The sequence below is a fragment of the Orcinus orca genome, chromosome 17 (assembly GCF_937001465.1).
Source record: "Orcinus orca chromosome 17, mOrcOrc1.1, whole genome shotgun sequence".
NCBI classification, from domain to species: domain Eukaryota; kingdom Metazoa; phylum Chordata; class Mammalia; order Artiodactyla; family Delphinidae; genus Orcinus; species Orcinus orca.
Genome location: NC_064575.1, coordinates 53,782,889 through 53,799,335, shown reverse-complemented (window position 1 = coordinate 53,799,335; position 16,447 = coordinate 53,782,889). Strand labels below are relative to the sequence as shown.

General features: G+C 49.4%; 1 long non-coding RNA gene across 1 annotated transcript in view; it reads left to right on the top strand.

Annotated features, from left to right (window-relative positions):
- The window catches only part of LOC125961623 (uncharacterized), a 71,187-nt gene that overhangs the window by 1,501 nt on the left and 53,239 nt on the right, over window positions 1-16,447 (top strand). The window lies entirely within an intron of this gene.

Here is a 16,447-nt window from a genome sequence, read left to right as displayed (position 1 = left end):
CAGGATCCCTGGGGGGCAGGGCCCAAGCATGAGCATTTCTTGGCACCCCAGGAGATTCCTCCAACTAAACCCTGCTCCTCCGGCCCTTGTTCATTCTACTTCTGTAATCGCTACCCTCGTCTTTTCCACTCCCGTCACCTCTAGTGCAGGTAAGAGCTTCACTTCTCTCAATCATCCCTGTCCTCCACACTCCCTGACTGATCTTGGTAAAAAAATAATCGAGGTTACTGGTTCTCAGCTCTGGCAAGGTATTTGAATCTCCAGGGGAGACTGAAAAAGCATTCCCAGTGCCTGGCTCCACCCTTCGAGTTTCTGATTCCATTGGTCTGGGGTGGAGCCCAGGCGCTGGTATTTTTTTAAAGTTTCGCAAGGGATTCTGTTGGGCAGCCAGGGTTGAGAACCACTGCTTTAGGCTTTTACTGCCCAGCCCAGCAGGGAACAAGCAAAGGAGCTAACCCTGGAAACCGAGGCTCGGGAGTTCTTCAGGGCTCCTCTAGGGGAGCATGTCACAAAGGGGAGGGGCCCTTCTCCCCCACTTTGCCAGAGAAGACCACAGAGCTCTGTCTGTTCATGTCCGGGCAGCCAGGAGGGGTGGCGGGGGAGAAATTCAGCAGCTACAGTGATAGTACCTGGTGATGAGATGGTCCCTGGCAGAGGAGGACTGGAGAAGGAGAGGGGTTAAAAGATGGGAATTATGTCCTAGCTGATGTCCTGAATCACTTGAGGGGAACTTCGCGGAGGGCTGGCTCTCACAGCAGCACATGGGGGCAGGAGCTGGGGAAACAGCATGCATCTCAGTGAACACTTGGTTGTGAAGAGCTCTGAGCCTGGGAGGCCCACAGTGGATGCTGTGGGGTCCTGCCCCGATCCCCTTTCAGGGCCCAGGCGCTCCACCCCCCGCGGCGGGGAGCTTGCCTGCTGACTGCTCACAGCCCAGTCCTCCCCCAGGCATTGCACTCTGATGAAGGGAGCTGCCAGCTTCAAGGCAGTGCCCCCTCCCCAGGGGCAGCCTGCATACAATGACTAGTGGATGAGGGGGACGAAGACCCAGGGCCCATGCCTTCTTTGAGGACATCCCAGCTTCAGAGCTCCCCACAGGATCAGCTGAGGTATCTGGAGGAAGTGCATCCCAGTGCTTCCTCTGCTCTGCCCTAATCCTGCTTCCCTCACTCCCCTGCAGGTGCTGCTCTGGCTTTCTCCCCAGTAAGCCTCCCCACGTGCAAATCTCTGCCCCAGGTCTGTTTCCAGGGTGCCCGACCTATGAGAAAGGCCCTTAATTTATGTGTGTGGGTGAAGGATGAACAGGGCTAGAGGGGTATGAAGCAGGGCTGCATTACAGCTGCTTTGGGGGCCTCATGGAACATTTGTAGGTTCAAAGGACATGAAAACTGCAAATCTGATCATATACCTTCCCTGCTTAGAATTCCTCGGTGCCTCCCTACCACCTCTGGGATAACTTCTGAGCCCCTCAGCATGGCTTCTGAGCTCTCTCGTAAGCTAGCATGACCACCAGCTCCCCCTCGCCCTTGCTCTCCAGGCAGTCAAAACTGTCTGCAGTTTTCCAAACCACCTCTGCCTCTACACAAGCTGCTCACTGTTTCTAGAAGCCCTTCTTCACCTGGGTCACCTGCATTCCCTCTGCACTGAAATCATCTGTCTCCTTGCTCCCCTTCTGGCCTGGATATTCTGTGAGGCGCAGGCCAGCTCTTAGCTGACTGCCTCTCTAGGGCCCAGCACAGTGGTACATCAGGCTGCACAATAATACCATGGCAGAGGCCCATTCATTCATTCAACATTTTTTTTATTGTAAAATGCATGTAAGATAAAATTTGAAAGTGTACAATTCAGTGGCATTTAGTATATTCACAGTATTTTGTAATGATCACTCCATCTACTTCCAGAACATTTTCATCACTCCCAAAAAAAAACCCCTATCCATTAAGCAGTCACTCTTCATTACCCTCCCCTCCCAGCCCCTGGCAACCATTAATTTACTTTCTGTCTCTACGGATTTGCCTATTCTGGATATTTTATATAAATGGCATCATACAATGTGTGGCCTTTTGTGTCTGGCTTCTTTCACTTATAATGTTCATCCATGTTATAGCATGGATCAGTACTTCATCCCTTTCTATGATGGAATAATATTCCATTGTATGGATATATCACGTTTTGTTTATCCATTCATCAATCGATGGACACTGGAGTTGTTTCCACCTTTTGGCTATAGTGCTGCTATGAACATTTGTGTACAAGTTTTTGTTTGAACACCTGTATTCAATTCTCTTGGATATATATCTATATATATATTGGAATTGCTGGGTTATATGGTAACTGTTTAACTTTTTGAGGAACTGCTAGACTTTTCCACAGTGGCTGCCCCATTTTACATTCCCACCAGCAATGTATGAGGGTTCCAGTTTCTCCACATTCTTGCCAACCCTTGTTGCTTTCTGTTTTTTTGGATTATAGCCATCCTAGTGGGTGTGAAGTGGTATCTCGTGGTGGTTTTGATTTGCTCAATACGTGTTTTTGACCCCCTACTGTGTGCCAGGCACTGGGCTAGGCACTGGGGATCCTACAGAGAACAAAACTGACAAAGGCTCTGCTTTGGTGGAATTTCCATCCTAGTGGGGGGATGACACAGGAGAATGAAGTTAGGAGACTTAACAGCGTTAATTAGCAGGCACTTTAGTACCACTGGGCTGCAGCTGGGAGAGCAGAGAAGCGAGCTCTTTGGGCCTCTTCTACCTCTCCTCGCCCTGGCGGGTGGAGCAGAGTTTGCAAACTCAAAGGCTTACCGGGCACCGGGCACCACCAGAGGAGAGAGCTAGAGGGTGAGTGCACATGCACGTGTGTGTGTATCTTGGGGGGTTGGCGCTATGGCAAACTAGGGGGCACCAGCCCTGCTTCTAGGGGCAGATTCCACTTAGCACTAGTTTCTTACTGCCAAGTGGTAGATAGACCTGGGTCTGGCCACGCTCTGGATTGAAATAAGATTTTTATGGGAAATCTTCCAACTTTTACATGATGGCACAGACACTTTTTTTTTTTTTTTTTTTTGCTGTACGCGGGCCTCTCACTGTTGTGGCCTCTCTGTTGCGGAGCACAGGCTCCGGACGCGCAGGCTCAGTGGCCATGGCTCACGGGCCCAGCCGCTCCGCGGCATGAGGGATCTTCCCAGACCGGGACCCGAACCCATGTCCCCTGCATTGGCAGGCAGACTCTCAACCACTGCGCCACCAGGGAAGCCCGGCACATACACTTTTAAAACATTGTCTGGGGCCCATTTTGGTGAACTGTGTACCAGTTTGTGATTCTGTCATGGATATGTTTCTCAGAGGCAGAGCCTCATTCATAGAGGCAGCATCTCTATTCCCGGGTGGACCTGGGAATCTGCCTTCTTAACAAGCCTCCTCTCTGCCCGCCTCCTTCCCCAGGCAGTCTGATGCCGCTGGAGCTGGAGAAGCACCAGACAGGTGTTGTAGGGAAGGCAGTCTCCCACGCAGCAGAGGGCTGGGAGGGCGGGATCACGTTCCCTGGTTGTGCAGGCACTGGAGCGCGCGTGGCCTGGTCCCAGTTTCTCAGGGCCAGCAGCCATCCAGAGTACATACCTCCGTGTGCCAGGAACAGGGGAGGGGTGGAGAGGGCCCTGCAGGGAGAGCATGCCCCTCCCCAGCCTCCCTCTGGCTCGCCACAGCCCCACGTGGTTAGATGCCTGTGCCGGTGGCTTTTACCCTAGTGGGCAGTGCTGCCGCCCCATGCCTGTGGCTTCCTGGTGCACTTTCTCTGGATTGAAAGCCTTTGGGGAGATGGCCCAAATAGAGGTGTCAAGTTCTAAGAGAAGGCAGCTGCAGGCCTACGGACAGATGGGTATTAAGCAATATGTTTGTCAGTCTCTTGCTTAATTGTCACAACTGCAGTTAAAACTAGCAGTTCTCTGACAGGGGTGTTGGTTCCACAGGCTCCTCTTTAATAGCTGTGAACTACCTGGCCTCTGTAAGGTGTTTATTCTGAAGCTGCCATGACACTTCACGGGGTCTATCTGGTGACTTGGGGTGCTCTGTGGGGTTAGTATTCTAATCCAATATTTATAGGTTCAAGAACTACAGAAGCGTTCTCTCCCCCTCTGTGTTCCCCGTCAGCTCACTAGTGATGAGGCGTATGGAAGGAGCAGATATGTTTGTTGGCAAAGAGAGACATGGAAGAAGAGATAAATCTGGGGTTCGCCTGTTATGGGGATAATCATCAAAGGGACCCATTCCACTCACCCCACCAACCCCCAACCACTTGTTTACATATTGTAGCTACAGAAGGAACTTTGGTTGATTTCCCCAACAGGAAATAGCAAAGAATAAATTAATAAGCTATGTTTCTATGTACATTTCTATCCCTAAAGGGTCCATTTAAACAGCATCTTCTACCTAGATTACTCTGAGTAAATAATTTTAGTTGTTAAGAACCATAATCAACATAAAATATAACTGCTGTAAAACGGTATAGTAGTCTTTATACCTGTAATAAAATATCACACTTAGTAGAGATTACGGGTGATAAGAACTGAGAGCTAATGTTTACGGAGCTCTTACCGCAGACTGGGCTCAGTACTACATGATTTACTTGGATTATCTCACTTAATCTTTACAACCCTGTGAGATTTAATCCTCAGAACCACTCAGCCAGGGAGGTAATATCACCATTTTACAGATGGGGAAACTGAGTCTTAGAGGTTGAATGTGTTAGGTGCTTAACATGGTTCCTATCATGTAATCCTTAGGCTGATCCTGTGAGATTCCCCTCCCAACAGCCCTATGGAAAAGTATTATACCTTTTCAGTGGATGAGGGAACTGAAGTGTCAAGGCGTTAAGTATGTGCATGGTTGCATAGCGGGTATATTAGGTAGAGGAGATTGGATTTGAACCCAGGGATGTAGCTCCAGAACCCGCCCTTTAACCTCTAAGTTACATCAGCCAGTGAAACACAGTTTAGACAGCCAGACACATGTGAATGTGTTCATTGTGTCAGTGTTTGTAATGGGGAAAAAGCTGGAAACCACCTAAATGTCCCTCAGCGGGGGAAGGTCACACCACACATCCTGGTCACACCAGGATGCACACATTCTAGATGGTACAGGTAGATATTAAAAGGAGCAAGTGGCTTTTGTATGTGCTGATGTGGAACGGTATACATGATTTATTAAGTGAAAAAGGCTAGTTGCTAAATAATATGCATAGCATAATACCACTGAAAAATATGGGGGTGTGTTATATTGCATCAATCAGGGGCACACTCATATTGGATAATGTGAGGAGAATTCAATAAAAGGAAACCTTATAGAGCTGTGGGCAGGATACAGGGAGACCACCAGGCATGGCACTGCAGTACCCTGGGGAGTATAACACTGGGGGCTCTACTGACTGCTGGAACCCAGAGATAGAACGGTGTGGAGGGGTCACTCCACAGGAATTGAGACCCTCCTCCGTAGAGGGATGCAGTCACCCCACTGTGACAGCCAGGGAGGGAGATGGGAAATCAGTCCCCTGACCTCAGTCTCTTCCTGCCAGTCTCCAGCTGGTGTGGCAAATGTGGAAACCAGAAGGTGAAGGAGATCATTACTGGGGGTCAGCCTCCTAGGGTGCGTGAGGATGCATGTGCAGAAGCGTGGAGAGTGGACCTGGAGTGGCCAGTGAAAAGTTCCCGGCACATTAAGACTTGTGTACATATTTGAAAATGCTAAGAAAAAGGACCTGAGAGGATGAATACCAAATTGTTTAGGGAGGTTTCCTCTGGGTAGCAGGATAAGGATTTCTACCTTTTGCTTTATGGTCTCTATTGTTTGAGTTACAACAAAAGAGGCACAGCTTGGGTGAAACAACAGCATCAGCCCTGGTTCTTTTCCTGTTTCTGAATCATGCCACTGCTGAGCACTGGTGGGTGGAATGTAATTTCCAAAGACGGTTGCGCCGTTATGTATCCCATCCCATGAGCTCATCTTACACCGTGACACTGACCCTTCTCCATGGATAGGTGGGATATGTTTCATCCCCATGGACCTGGGTAGACCTTTGAAATTGTCTTGACCAACTGAGTGTTGAAGAGGTGATGCTCTGTGACCTCCGAGACTAGATCATAGAAGGTGATACGGCTTCTCGGAATGTGTACCCGAGAGCCCTGAGCCAGCGTGGAAGAAGTCCGGGTGCCCTGCCGCTGCCAGGCTGGGGAGGCCACGTGGAGAGGCACAGAGCAGTGCCGAGGGGCCCCAGGTGTGGCAGCCCCTGCCCAGGCAGTAGACTTGTGAGCGTGAAGGCCTTAGAGGTGACCCAGCCCCAGCCGTGGTGGGACCGCAAGCCCCTGAAAGACCCCCAAGTCAGAATCACCGGGTCCAGCAGCCCCCAAATTCCTGACTCTTATAAACTGAGAGAGGGAGAATAAACAAATACCATTGTTTTAAGCTAAGTTTTGGGGTGATTTTTCGTTCAGGAATAGGTCCCATGCAAGCTGGGAGGAAGCGTGAGGACTAATTTCCAGCAGGCCTCCTGACATCGTGGAGCCTGTCAGGGAAGAATAAACAGCAGAGCAAAAGGATCCCCACTGGCTGCTCACCCTTGACTCGGGAACCTGAGCCTTTATAGCTTCATGCTCACATGTCTTCTCCAGCCTGTCTCAGGCACCTTGTCCAGTGTCCATTCTTGACCTCCCCTTCCCTTCTCTGTTCCCCTTCATTTCCTTCCAGAGCAACCAGTCTAAGTCTTCGGAGCTCCTCTCTGCCCCACCCTGCTGCCCTGGGAGCCCCCAGAGGAGCCTGGCCCATGGTATTTTGGGGGCCGGATTAGGAGACCTTTCTCACTCCCATCGACTGGGCTGTGGATGTGGCGCACTTAGGTCCAGAAAGGACTCTACCCCCTTCTTCGTAGAACTGGCACCTCCCACGCCTCTGACCACGAACTGGAATGGGAGTGACCACCTTCTTACAGATCGCCCCCCGGCCCCTTGCCTGGAGCAAGCACTGACCAACAGACCAGTGAGAACCCTTTCTGGAAGTTTCCAGCTTGGGAGCGCAGAGAGAGGACACTGAAGGTAGCTCTCCTTTGTGTGTGTGGGAAACCGGACTGCAGTAGATGAGAGTCAGTCCAGCCCACAGGAAAAGAGGGACTAAAGACCAAGAAGGGTAGTCTGAAGGCACCCTTGTTCCTGTCACCTGTCTTCTGAGACCCACCTGCGTCCCACCTCTGTATGACAGACGGGTGGGGCGGGTGACACAAGGTAGCACAGACCTCTTTTTGCCCGTGTGATCCGAAGAGGCAGGAAAAGTATAGAGGAGGAACCACATCACTGAGGGTTTTTTTTTTTTTCTTTTCTTCACATCATTGAGTTTTAATCCTGGCTTGCCAAGCTCTATGACTCTGGGCAGGTTATTCAGTAACTTTGTGTGTAAAGTGGGGACAATAATAATTCCTTCCTCATAGAGTTGTTGAGAGGAATAGCAGCTAAGGTATACAGGGCTTAGACACGGCCTGATGACAGTAAATGCTGTACAATATTACCTATTATTACTTTTACTTGAGTTGGATTTTCTGTCACTTAGCTGGAAGAGTCTTGATCAAGACAAAACCTTCCCTACTTGCCTCTGGGTTAAAATGTTCCCAAGCACCCGTATGTCTCAGGAACAGGAAATTACCAAGCCACATGGGTGTGCCAGGAAATGCCAATCAAGCGTTTGCCCTCTGCCTTGCTGTGCTACCTACCGTCCATCGCTGCACTGTCCTGTTCCCACATCTGGAGAGGGTGAAGTCGGCATAGCTCTTCTTCCTGCCCTATGGCCTATTCAGACTGTTTACAGACTTCTTCCCTCTGATTTGGGCTGCATTCTGGTCCTGCCTGGGTGTAGGTACCCACAGGAAACCAGATGTGAAGCTGGCTTATGGAGGAGTGAACAGAAAACACAATCTCAGGATGTTTGTTCCAGTTTCTTTCTAACTCTGTCAGCTTATCCGGTTGCTTGTCTCTGTTAAATACTTGTGCTTGCCACCACTCAGGTAACTGGGTTACAGGAAGGAGGGGACATCTGGGAAGAGAGAAAATGAAAGGAAATTCAATTCAGTGGGGATTTGCTAGGCACCTACTGTGTGCACATCATTGCATGGAGAGGTTGGAACTGAAGGAGGCCCTCATAAGGGCAGTGACTAATCAACAACTCCCCATAGGATGACCTTCCTCTACTCCCGGCCTCACCTCTGCCGCCCCCTCTGACTTCTGGGAGGGGCTGGGGGTTCTCCGCTGGGCTTGGGCACGCTGGGAGCAAAAATGAGGGGCAAACACCGAGGCCCAAGTGGCGAACCAGGAGAAGGGCTGGACGATTTTGCTCAAATCCGAATTGTGGCCTGGAGCTCTGGGCCAGCTCCAGGAGAAGGTCTGAATTGAAAGAGCAGAACAGGGTCTGAGCTTTCAATGTGTGGTGTAGAGATGGTGCAAGTGCTAGCAGGCTAACCTAGGGGCCAGGCCCAAGGGACCCTAGCAGAAGAGGCTGTCCAGGCAGCCTGGCCTCTCCTTGAAATATTCTGGAATGTCTAGAATACAGAGAGACTCATGACTCTCGAGAAACAATAGCCCCTGGGAATCTCGTGTCAAAAGCCAATCTTCAAACCCCATTAGACAGTGGAAAGAGGAAGACTCATGCTCGGCTTTGCTGTTTCAGTGATGCCGGGGATGGGTAGGGCTGTCTGTAGGGATCTGAGCACTCTTGTGGGCTACAGGGCTGGGCTGGGGCAAGGTTTGATATTTGCTTAGCACACTCCAAAATCTGGCTCATAACCAAAAGGAGGGTGAAATGAGTAAAGGCCACTTTGCTTACTTACTTCGCTGAACACATACTTCGCTGCTGTCTTCAGTCAAATATTTGGTTTGGGCTAGTTTATCTTGCAGGTCCCTTTCATCATTCATTTATTCATCATGAATCATGAAAACTCAATTATCATTTATTCAACTGTCAGTTAATTTCTATAAGGTAGGGATGCAATTCTGCTCTGACAATCTGTGCGTCTATGTGATCACTTATTTTTCAAAAAAAGGCTTCTTGTGTGCCCACTACGTGCCAGGCACTGTTCTAGGTGCTGAGAAGAGGACTAAGTCCCTGTTCCTGTGGTGCTTGCTCACCGGAGAGGGATGAAATTAGCAGGAAACCAAGACATAAGTGAAATCATTTCAAGTAGTGCTAAGTGCTCTGAAGAAAGTCTCAGGGGATGTGCCGGGGGGTGGGTGGGTAGTGGCTGATGACAGCCATATCTCCTGTACCTCTACCCGTCTTCCTGGATGAGTAAGAAGGAGGCTAGAACACCCAGGCCTCTGCTAAGTGGAACTTTCAGGCTAGTCAAAGTGTGAACTGGGCCAGGAGATGCGAGAATCCATTTGCGCCGCTCCACCAGGGTGGTGACAGGTTATTATTTATCACAATAAATCCCCGAAGCATGAAGCGCTTGGCTGGTTCTGGAGGCTGGCAGGTGTCACAAGGGCTTGTGCTACAAAAAGCGTGTATTGTGGGTGAGTTTGGGGTCATAACCCCTTCTGAATATATTTGGGTAACTTTTTAAAAAACATCCGTTTTACTTTTAAAAAGGCAAGATATACACACAATACTAGATTTGAAGGACATAAAGCAGTACACACTGCAAAGTAAGTCTCCCTCTGGCCCCAGGCCCGGCCCCCTAAGTACGCCACCCAGCCTAGGTTCAGGTAACCCCGAAGGGTCTGTGTGCCTCCCGTGCTGGTCCATGGGCTTCTTACACACTTGCTTGTGGATTGATACTCCTCAAAATTTACAGCCCTTGACCTTCTCCTTCTGCCAAAATATATGCTGTACTTGGGGAGAAGGTCCAGAGGAGATTCCCAGAGGTCTTTGTGAGGCTCTTAGAGGGGGAAATAGAAGCAGGTCCTGTCTAATGGGGGCAGACCCCAGTGTGGCTGGGTTTGGAGCCAGTAGACCTGGGCACAAACCCTGGCTCTGCCTCTTTCTTGCTGAATGACTTGGGCAGGTGAAGGAATCTCCCCAAGCCCAGGCTCCTCCTTCATAAGCTGGAGATAATCATTACTCCACTGAGACGTTTTGAGGATTACATGAGCTAAGGCAGATAGGCATTTGGCCCCATACTTGGCACATAGCTGAGCATTAAAAAAGTGGCTGCTATAATTATCATGGAGTGGGTTCCAGGCACCCCTTGAGCCCACATTTGTATGCAGACAGACTCAGGTTGAGGTACTCTCTTTACGGTGTGGAAGTCACAGAAGGGTCACCTGCAGTGTGCGTGCGTGCGTGTGTGTGTGTTGGGGGTGGAAGTTGAAGACCAGTTCTACTGGTTTTGCTTTGGTGGGTCCCAGGTTCTAACCCTAGTCCTGCCGCCCACTCACTGTCTGATTTTGTGCGTGTCATTTGGCATCTCTGGGCCTGCCTATTAGATGACGGGATTGGTCTTGGGCATCTTTTTTTTATTTTTTATTTTTTAAAATTTATTTATTTATTTATTTTTGGCTGCGTTGGGTCTTCGTTTCTGTGCGAGGGCTTTCTCCAGTTGTGGCAAGCGGGGGCCACTCTTCATCGCGGTGCGCAGGCCTCTCACTGTCGCGGCCTCTGTTGTTGCAGAGCACAGGCTCCAGACGCGCGGGCCCAGTAGTTGTAGCTCACGGGCCTAGTTGCTCCGCGGCATGTGGGATCTTCCCAGACCAGGGCTCGAACCCGTGTCCCCTGCATTGGCAGGCAGATTCTCAACCACTGCGCCACCAGGGAAGCCCGGTCTTGGGCATCTTTAGGTAGCTCCATGCCAGGACTCTTTGCTCAGGAGGGTAAGCTGGGTAAGTGCCCTCCTCACAGCTCTGGCCTTCAGGGACAGAACCCAAACTGGTTGGAGCCTTGCCCACTGGCGTGAGGAAGGTCGGCTCTGACAGCTTTCTCAACGGTCTCTCTCTTCCCCTGTGTTTTCTGTAACCCCTTCTCTTCCCTGACTCAGTTCCTGGGGACCGGCCTACATTCCCCAGCCCCTTGCTTAGCGAGGGGAAGGTTCTGGAAGTTCAGGCAAGGCTGGACTCTGAAGAAAGTGGAGTCGGGGGTGTGGTGATCCACCGGATTCCAACTCACGAGGGGCCAGGAACAAACATAACTGGCTGGCACCCGTGGGCAAATAATCGACCGGAGCTGGGCCCCAGGCTGCCGTTATCAAGAATGGGGAGGGCTGCTAGGAAAACAAACCCTCTGCAGCTGGCAGCTGTGTGCCACCGGCCCAGCTGTGCTCACAGGCAGGCAGCGTGCAGACCTGAACTCTTGTTTGACAGAGTTCGCGCACAGCAGGGCGGTGAAGAGGAAACTTCCTGGCAGGCACGAAGAGCTCCGCACGTACTGCTTCCGGGAGAAGGAGTACCCTGGGGAATACCTGTTTCAGCTGGTGTGACAGGAAGCCTCTGGAAAGAGCTTTATTGGGACTGCTCCTGCAGGATGAGATTCACGGGGGGATCGGGGGACGCGCTCTGCACAGAGCAACCAACTTCATTGTTCTTCGTGATTTCCACGTAAAAGTGAGAGTCCTCAGTGGCCTGTCGTACGTGCTGTGGCCGTTCTGTGTTCACGCCTTGTCTCCTCGCATAGACTGGGAAGCCACAGAGGGCAGGACACAGAAAAACGTATCTCTTGGTAGCAACATTCGCCCCACCCTCATCCCAGCCCACGTGCCTTACTCATGGTCCCAGGCCTCATGTAAGAGATCTGGATAAACGTTTGTTGTTAGGGACTCTGGGGATGCTGGAGCGTGACCCATGGCCATGCCAAGGCTGAGCTTCTCCAGGGGAGAGGCAGCAGGAGCCCCCCGTCTGCCCCTCTGCACCCCAACTCTCCACCCACTGACCGGACCATGCTGACCACGCATCTGCCAAGACTCCCTCAGCCCACTCCCCAAACCCTCAAGGAAGACACAGTGAAGCTGCGCCCGCCCAGGCTCTCGTGGCAGGTTTTCCCTGCACCCCCTTCCCTGGACCACACGGTGCATCCCGCGGCTGCTGAAATCTGAGGGACCCTCCTGAGAGATGCAAAGCCCGCCTGGATGTCTTCAGAGCTTTCACTTTCACTAGTTCTTGTTTTGGGGCCGCTGTCCCTCCCTAAATTTCCTTGTGGGAAACAAGGCTCTCCTGGAAAGGCCCCTCAAAGCTGGCCCCACCAAGTCGAGCCAAGGGCAGGGGCACTCTGGGAGACTGGCTGCTGTGCCCCTCAGGACCTGCTCCCCTTCTCTGCTCAGAGCCCAGGAGTTCACCAGCTCCGCCAGCTACAAGTGGGAAGGAGTTAGGGAAGGGCTTAGGCCTTCAAAGGATGACCTCTGCCGCCTCCCATTCGTACGATGGACTCATTGTGTTAGTAGAGGTCTCTTTCGCCTTTTCCAGGGGTAGGATCTCTTTATGACATTACAGTAGTGTGAATAATGTCCCCTCAAAGATAGTGATGTCCAGATCTCTGGAACCTGGGAATATGTAATCTCACATGGTCAAAAGGACTTTACAGAGATGATTTAGTCAAGGATCTTGGGATGGGAAGCTTCTCCTGGATTACCTGGTGGGCCCAATGTAATCCCAAAGGTTCTTAGAAGAGGGAGGCAGGAGGACAGAGAGCAGAGAAGACACTATATTCCTGGCTTTGAAGATGGAAGAACGGCCATGATCGAAGGAATGCAAGCGACCTCTGGAACCTGGAAAAGGCAAAGAAACAGATTCTCCCCTAGAGGTTCCAGGAGAGATGCATCTGTGTTGATTTTACATTTCTGACCTCCAGAGCTGTGAAAGAGTACATTTGTGTTGTTTAAAACTGCTAAATTTGTGGTAATTTTTAGAAAAATATTTATTTATGTATTTGGCTGTGCTGGATCTTAGTTGCGGTATGTGGGCTCTTAGTTGCAGCATGTGTATAGGATCTAGTTCCCTGACCAGGGATCGAACCTGGGCCCTCTGTGTTGGGAGTGTGGAGTCTTAACCACTGGACCGCCAGGGAGGTCCCAAATTTGTGGTAATTTGTTACAGCAGCAACTGGAAACGAATACAAACATGAAAAAAATGCCATGGCTCCTCCTGTAATTGTTTTTTATTTAGCATCTATTGATGAATAAAATATATAATGACAAAAAGCCACCTTGAATTCAGTAATGCACTTATAGCTTGTTAACCACACAGCAGCTACAAACATTCAAGAAGCAGTATAGCTCACACCCAGCTCATACCATGGGGTGGATTCATTCACTCATTCATTTGTTCTGAACGTGACCTCTGACCCAGACTGCCTGGGTTCAGATCTCTGCTCTATCACATAAAGCTGTGTGACCTTGGGTACATATATTATTGGGGGGATTGACCTTATATTATTGGGAGGATTAAACGATTTAATGTGCAGAAAGCATTTAGAAAAATGCTTGGCACACTGTAAATGCTATGAAAGTGATTATTATTTTTTTAATTAAAACATAGGATAGCTGTGAGAGACATTATTCAGTCTTTCAATGAATAACATATGAATAATTTTCAGTTCTGTTTTATTTCTCTGTACTTTTATTTTTTAATATGTCCCAAGAATGCCTAGCCTTGCAGAGAAGAAAATATAAATGCTCACCTCAAATCAATACAAACACATTGATTCTTTTTTAATGGGTTCTCAGCTTGATCGTGAAGCCCAGTTCCTTAGACATTCGTTACTACCATCAGCCAGACCTGAAAGATAAACCCCACTCCCAGTCCAACTTTCTTATTAGGACCTTCCAAATAAGACTGGGGTCTCCAAAACACCGAGGAGCAGAAACTACAGGTGCCTGCACAGTAGCCCTGTACCTCTTCCTTGTTGAGGTGTGAGGCAGCAATATGCCCAGCCCTGGAGAGGGTGGAGGAGGGGTGACTCATGACTGGGTTAGGCCTGTTATGGTAATCCTTTGCTAACTGGCTGGGGTTTATGACCACTTCCAGCCAATTAGACATGAGTAAAAGTCTGATGGTGGATTTCTGGGAAAGTTTTTCTTTCCTAATAAAAAGGAAATGTTTAGTTATGGTTCAGTCAGGGAGACAGACACCACTCAGGTTTTTCAAGCAGGAAGGGGCTTAATACAGGGACTTAAATGGAACATAACTGCTGAAAGGGCTGGAGGAACAAAAGTAAAGGCAAACCAGCCCTAAAGATCAGCTGTTAGCTTTCAGATAGTCAGGAAGCTATAAGAATCATAGGAGACTGCAGTGATAATAACAGCTCTCTGCAGACCATAGTAGGTGAGTTTCAGGCAAATTCCTAGAGGCCACTACAAAATCTCATGTTAGCTCTTCTCTTCCTCCTTCCAGATCTTGCACAGGTACCTCTCATTAGTGCCATCTAACCCAAATCCCTGCTAGCAAGGGATTCTGGGATCTGTAGTTCCCAGGCTCTTAGACTCCATGGTGAAGAGGATGCAAAGAAGGTGGGAAATGGTGCAAAGATGCTCTGGTACAGAGAGAACCTTTCTCTTCCTACTTTTGCACTTAAAAAAATCAGGATCAGAAACATGGAACTGATATAGGTAATCTTATGACTATAAGGTAAAGGATTAATTCACCCACTCACTCCTTCATTCACTTGTTCAACACACATGTATAGACGAACATCCTGGGCAGAAGCTCTGGCCATTTGACTGGCTACACTGCTGCACTGATGAGGACAACGATTGGCATTTTTTGAAAACTTTTTTTGCTGAATACCATACTAAGTATTTTATATGCGTTATCTTATTTCATCCCCATCCATACCGAGTGGTTATAAACATACACATCTCACACTTGGAGCACTAATAGGAGGACATGTACTTTGTATTCATTATGTGCTAGGCATCGTTCTGAGCTCTTTATACATTTTAACTCTTCCAACAATCCTGGAAGTAGGTCCTATTGTCATCACCCTCTTCATGTGATTGAGGAAACTAAGGTACAGCCAAGTTAAGCTGCTTGCCCAAGGTGACCATCTAGCAAGTGGTGGAGCTGAGATCTGAAGCCAGGCAGGTTGGTACCACAATCTGTGAATTTCATCACTGTTCTGTGCTAGAAACTAATGATTGTGGCTGCTTTTTCAGGAGGAGGGCACTGCGGGCCAACTTGTATTGGAGAATTAGTGCATGTCCCTTTGTACTGCTTGACTTTTTTGTATGTGTTTCTAGAGATAAATAAAAGCTTTTTTATTTTTGGCTGTGTTGGGTCTTTCTTGCTGCGTGTGGGCTTTCTCTAGTTGCAGCGAGCGGGGGCTACTCTTTGCTGTGGTGCTTGGGCTTCTCATTGCGGTGGCTTCTCTTGTGGCAGAGCACAGGCTCTAGGCACGAGGGCTTCAGTAGTTGCGGCATGCGGGCTCAGTAGTTGGCGGCACGCGGGCTCAGTAGTTGCGGCACGTGGGTTCTAAGGCCCGCGGGCTTCAGTAGTTGTGGCACATGGGCTTAGTTGCTCCGCGGCATGTGGGATCTTGCCGGACCAGGGATCGAACCAGTGTCCCCTGCATTAGCAGGCGGCTTCTTAACCACTGAACCACCAGAGAAGGCTCAAGAAAGGCATTTTTAAGCAGTCAAGAGTTTAAGTGGCAAATTCCATTTATCCCGCAAAACCCAGCTTCCCTGGAAAGCCTTTCTTAATTCTTCTCTCAGATCTTTGTTCTTCTCTTCATCTCTGTGGCTATACCTAGTATCTGGTATGTACTTGGTTCCCAGGAAATGTTTGCTAAATGAACATCCCCAAAAAGCCACCTCTGTACTTTCCAGCTTTCTGTCTCTCCTACCTGGCATTGACAATTCCTCCCAGAATGCCACCTTCTCAGTGCTATTCCTTTGCTCATAAACCTTCAAGGATCCCTGCTTCTGATCCCTGTTAGGTCTGAATGTGGCCTGAGTTTCCAGGTTGTCCTCAGGCTGGCCTCGCCCTACCTCACTAATCTTGCTCCCAGTGCTTCAGATCCTACTCAGCCTTTAGAAGGCTACTCATGATTACTCCAAGTCTCAGTGAGAGCTTTCTCCTCTGGTTCCAATCCATGGGGTCTGGACCACCACAATTTAGGCCTGTCTGGGACTGCCCGTTACTATTCCCTGTACGAGGAGTGAGCAGGTACCATGGTGGCTCTCTTTCCTCTCCTGGCCCCCTTTCCTCAGGACAGCATAATAAACTCAGCCAGCCTGCAGCAGTGAGACAAAAGCTTTACAACAAAGGTTGGCAATCATATGAGTACTCACCTTTTATAGATTGTCATTGGTGAGTCAGCTGATGGATTTCCTTACTTCATCTAAAAATCCTTACTTCTTGGTAATACATATTTGGCTGCTTCGTAAGGATTCAGTCTCCCTGTTCTATTCCCCAGCAATTAATGGTCCTTTTTTTCCTTTCAAATTTATTTTTCTGATTCCCTCCTTCCCTTTTGGCCTGCCCCTTTTTTACCACTTC